We start from the raw sequence: 5,885 nt of genomic DNA, 5'->3' as shown, positions 1-5,885 counted from the left end.
AGCCAACTTTGGGCTATCATAAATTTTTCTGACTTACTCTGAAATTTATTGGTAAGAGCTTTGTTCGAAGAGGAAAGTGTTAGCTTCAATTTGAATCAAAAACTTTTTCAATCGGAGCTTTCAGTCAAAAGTTATGGCTGATTTAGTACCTATAGGTATTGCAGGACTGCAGTTTACACAGACAGGGAAACAAAGTATTATGGGTCTAATTAGAGATGTTGCTTCTAAGAGGGTGGATATTCCTTTGGTAGATGTTATGAGTACTTTGGCACATGATTTTATGGCTTATGATGACTCTCAAATGGCATTGGAAGAGATGGATGTGAGTCTGGTTGAGCAAGTACTTATCCATCAGTTGCAACCACATACATCTCAGTTGGTTTAGCAAGGTGTAATGTAGACTCTTATCAATCTCTATGATAACAGTATCTTACAAGAATGTATATGCAATGCTGAAGCTAAACACATGTTGTTGGGATTAGTAACCATGGAGAATGCGGAGCCTCAAGCTGATTTGTGGGCATCAATGAAGTACTTTTGTAGCAGCGGTACTACTCTTTTGTAGTCTTTTCAAGGCAAGGATGTATTACGTTGGTTGATATCATTGCTTGATCAATCGTCTCACCAACAATTAGAATATGCATTAGTATTGCTTTCTACTCTCTTTGCTGAGATTGATGACAATGAGTGGGCTACGACAGTTCATACACCTCCATTGGTTAGTAAGCGATCATGGAATTCATTAGAAGGACAGCTAGCATGGGAAATATTGGATGTTGGTACAAATTCATTGGTCCAAATTCTTGGCAAATGTTCTACCAAGTTAGTGGAATATGCTGCTTTCATCCTGATTCGTATCTCTATTTACCATGAAGGAATTTGTGATTGTGTAAAGATGGCTATTAACCTTTTGCTGAAAAATGCTTTATGGAAAAAGAAAATGCTTACAGCAATTGCTACTTGGTGTATTAACCTCAAGGATCGGGTTTCGCCTACTCTACAACATGTGATTCTTTCTTTTGAATACTTTGATGCTGGTTTTATGTCCAAATCTGCAGAAGTAAATCATGGACAACAAGTACACTTGGTACAAAGCTAGAATGAAGAGTATTATTCCGTAGATCTTGGTCAACAAATCAATGGGAATCAACCAATTGCAGTGCTGAACTCTTTGTCTCCTCAAGGTCAACCATATGAAGAAGACCAATTTGATCAGCAAGTTGATGCTGTAGTTGAAGCCAACGTATATGAAGATCACTTGGTAAGTAATCAGCCTTTTGGACCATCTAAAGAGGAATATGCACCTGTTGAAAATGAAGACTTTACAGTTCTTAATCATGCTTATGATGGACTAGTTGAGGATATGCATCAATTCACACTCAATCAAGATCTACCTCAACTAGAAGAAGAGTTAGATGCATATGACCATGGTTATGGCAACTTGGATAATGATTTTGGTGATTGGTATGCTGATAATGAGGATGTACATGAGACTCATGATGGTTATAATATGATGGATGATGGATATGCATATGGTGATGATTATGGGGATCTTTCTTCCTACCCATTTGACCCGGGTGGTCAAGATTATGAGTTTGATGACAAATCTTCTCCTCTTGATCATTATTATGATGGTATACCTTTTGATCCAGGAGGTTTTGAGCAGGATTTTGCACATTCATTAGGCCAACGTCCATATTGGGGTTCAGAATCTTTATCTTTGAGAGGTTTATTTGGCTGAAAATTAGTCCATTTATCTCTTGCTCTACTGCAAATAGTTTCTGGACAGCTTACTATTTTGATTCAGCTTCAATTCTCGTTTGATAACAAAAGAAGGATATCTATATGGGTTGCAAGTATGTCCAATGAGTTTTCTTTTGACTCATAGCACACTTGATTTGGATATGCCCATCACAAGATATCTCCATTTTACTACAGCAGGTTCTGTAGTAGACAACAAGCTATTTATTTCTTGCAGGGGTCCTTTCTTGGAGTTATGATGGTTTAGTTTTCAGTTTTATCATTTCAAAATGGATGTTCATATGGCCTATTCACTTTTCCCACTTATGATCCTATCCATTACTTAGTACAAATTAGTGCTTTTCTTATTTTTGTAGCCCTTGTATCGGAGTAGTACTCTGTTTCATCTATCCTTTTCTAGTCTTTCAGGTTTGTTTTTGAGGACAAAAACTTTTGGGAAGGGATGGATTGTAAGAAGTTGGGAATGAGGAATTTAGTGTGTATTGCCATGTCACATTGACATTAATATAAAAGGAGAGGACATGTAATTTTATGTTATCTTTTTGACACATTAATACAATTACAGTCTTTCTCTCTCATCTTGCTCACAGCTTCTATGGCTTCTCCCTCTTTCTTGTCTTTCTCTCTCTAAATCTAGTATTTCTCTCTCCTCGTCACTCTTCTTCTCTCTCTTCTTGCAGTCTTTCTCTCTCTTTTGCAGTCTTTTCTCTCCTCTTTCTCTCTCCCGAGTTCTCTCTCTGGCATTGAGTACCATCTATAATCTTTGATCAAAATGGTGGAGGGCTCCTTAGACATGCACTTAGATAGGGTCCTAGTTGGCATAAACCTATCTTGAAGAAATAGGCATGACTGCTTCCAAAGTTGATTAGAGACAATAGCCACACTAAGACTCTAGAACTCCTAAGAATGTGCTAGGTGTCAAAGGAGTAGATGTTTCATTTTGTAGTATGGTGTTAATCAACTCTACAAAAAATAGCTAAGTAGCACTAGGCACGAGCAGAACAAAGAATGACAAGGACAGAGCATCAATGATATTTGTAGGAGAAAACTAAAAGTCCCATTGATAAGCCAAGCCTATTTTCTATTTACAAGACAATAAGAAGAAATAATAGAGGGCAACATCAACAAACAAAAATGTGAAGGCCATGAAGTCATGGAGACCTACACGAGGAATACAATCTACCTTTTCCTCCAAGAGATCTCAAAGGGAATAGCTTGAGCACATGACCAAGCTTTACCTTGAAGAGACCTTGATGTGAGATTATTAACCATAGGGCAAAGCTCTACCTCAAAGAGATATCAAAGAGAGACTAATATAAGCTTGAGTACGTGGCCACGCTCTACCTCAAAGAGATCTCAAAAAAGTGAGTTGATATAAGCTTGAGCATATGGCCAAGCTCTACCTCAAGGAGATCTAAAATAGAGATTTGAAACCATTTAGTAACACATCCAAGATCTATCTCAAAGAGATCTCATAGACAGAGATTTGCTTGAAGATATCTTGAGAATATAATTAATGCAAGCTTGAGGACATTACAAATGTTTGCCTCAAGAATAGATTCAAGAGGGTTGCTATAAGCTTAAGTGTATGGCTAAGCTCTACATCAAAGATATCTCAATGAAAGAGAGAGTCAGAATCTCTCCCCCACAAGGTAAACTTGAAAACTGTCTAGCCCAAATGTTCAAGATCTATTTTAAAGAGATCTCAAAGAAAGAGGGTTGATATAAGCTTGAACACATGGACAAGTTGTGGCTTAAATGAAGGAAGGGTTGATATAAGCTTGATGAATATCCATGATATGCCTCAATGATATCTGAAATAGAGAGGGTTTGAGATTTGATTCCTTCCTTTACGTCAACAAATCTTTGCTAAACTTTATAGCACTCATGCAAAAACCCTTACATAATATTTATGGTATTTATATAGGATTGATGAAAAATGAATTTCATAAAAATCATACTTTGGTATTTTCAATGGGCATAAATACAATATTAAATCTGATATATTTGTTTTCTAGAGACCCAAACTTTGAATTTATGATTTGGACACTTTAAATATATTTTTCCTTGTGTCGCTATAAGATAATATTATAGGGGCTCTAGATCAACTTTATGGTGCCAGGATAGTAGAGATATGTGAGCTATAAGATAATATTATAGAGGCTCTAGATCAACTTTATGATGCTAAGATAGTAGAGATATGTGATATAGATGAATTGAACAAAGTAGAAATGCAAGAAATTGATGTACATATATTGCAATCTAAGAACTCACATTTCTAAGGCCCAATAATATTTGCATCTTTGAAGCAATAACACAAAGATGATACTTTCTCAATCTCATGTGCTTGTTATATAAATCAAACTTCTAGATTTTGATGGGCTAAAAGTATAGCAAAATAAATAAAGTATAAACATAGTTTCCTTGAAAAAAGGCATTATGCATTGAAACGAATTATGAGCAAGATTATTTACCCACCACTAAAGTAGTATACTTCGGTTAAGTCTAGAAGGTATAAAATTGCATCTTGCACTATTAACCCCTATTCTTTTTACAACGAATCATCATGAAAGGTGAGAATCATGAAAGGTTTCTTACAATGCTTAAACTCTAGGAAGTTATCATTGCTAACTGCATAACTTAGCAAGGGAAAGATTGCTTATTTGGCATGAGTTTTGTTCGCAAGGAAAAAGGAAGATTAAATGAATTTACCTAACCTCAAATCAATAAAGTTTAGGATTGAAAAATCAATTGACACATAGATAACAAAGCGTGCGGAGGTGATCCCGATATTACCTTCTAAAAGTTAACCAAATTAATAGAAATACCTATGCTGCGAAATATTCATTGGGAATGAATTAAAATCCAAGAAACGTTTATACCTTAAATACTTGCCCACATTCCCTGATTGTAGGGTCAGTAAATTGTAAACGTAAAAGAAATTAGGGTTTGTTCCTGAGTTTCTTAAAAGAAAATAATAAAGCTAGGAAACCCTAGGTAACAACGTCAGCTTAAAGAAACTGAAAGGGATTGTTTCATAATTCCATTATCGCATAGTACGATACAGGACTTGCGCAGCAAGTACAAAGCCATATGGTCTTGTGATTGATTCAGAAGAAGAAAGGCTAAATTCTCGCAACAAGGATGGCGGATCCTTATGCAAGTTATCTTGCAAGAGGATGTATACTTTGATATCCTTCTAAGGAAGGAAGGTTAAAAACCAGAAACTGAAGTATCCAATGAACTTTAGGGTTTCACCAAGTTGGGTTAATAGGATACGCCCTAACCCAGAATATAAGGGATCTTGCCAAGTTGCAAGACACCCCGGATCGAGTGCTGGATGCATTCGAAAGGAAAGATTCCTTCCTTAGCAGTTTTTCAACAACAAAAATTGATCAATGGAAATGTTTGTGCTTGCTAGAGATTTTAGAGTACTGTTTGACTTGTTTGACCAATGAATTACAAAATAAATAAGTATCTATACTTCAGGTTGAAGGCCTGAAGGGAGTGGCAGCTTTAGTTACCCTTGACTGCCTGCCTGACCCTAACCAAGGGGGTTGTTGACCGCGTCAGGAACGTGGACCGAACCCGCCACGAGAGGTCTCTCCGTTGAGCATTACTTGGAGTAGGAGGATGCTTGGGTGCCAGGGGGGCTCTGGCCGTAAATCCCTCGCCTTCCGGGTCCTACACAAGAGGCTAACATGACTCGGGATTGGATCTCGAGGCCCGCATACTAGTCTACAAGCGGAAACTTGGAATAGTGATCCCTGTGGATTACTGGATAGCCTTCGGGTGGATTGTGGATAAGCCTACGGGCAGAACTTTTGTATTTCAAAGATAAATATGATGATCTATTAATAAAGAACTTGTCTGAGATTGTTTTTCTATGTCAAGTAATAAGATTACGTGAAGGAACCAGTGCTTAACGGGTTAATTAAAGAAGCTGATTGTTACATGTCCAACTAATGTGTTAGTTAATTACATAATTAAAACAACCCGAGGAAAGTACGGAGGATGGGCCATGGGTCCATCCTACGGATGGGTGGTCCCGGTTAGCCGAGAACTTTTCTCAAATCACGAGGAACAGCAAGATGGTCATCAAAATACATGATTAACAAAAGCGT

Source organism: Lygodium microphyllum, chromosome 12 (assembly GCF_053477565.2).
Source record: "Lygodium microphyllum isolate KBCC chromosome 12, Lygodium_microphyllum_v1.1.10, whole genome shotgun sequence".
Lineage (NCBI taxonomy): Eukaryota > Viridiplantae > Streptophyta > Polypodiopsida > Schizaeales > Lygodiaceae > Lygodium > Lygodium microphyllum.
Note: the sequence above shows the minus strand (reverse complement) of the source record.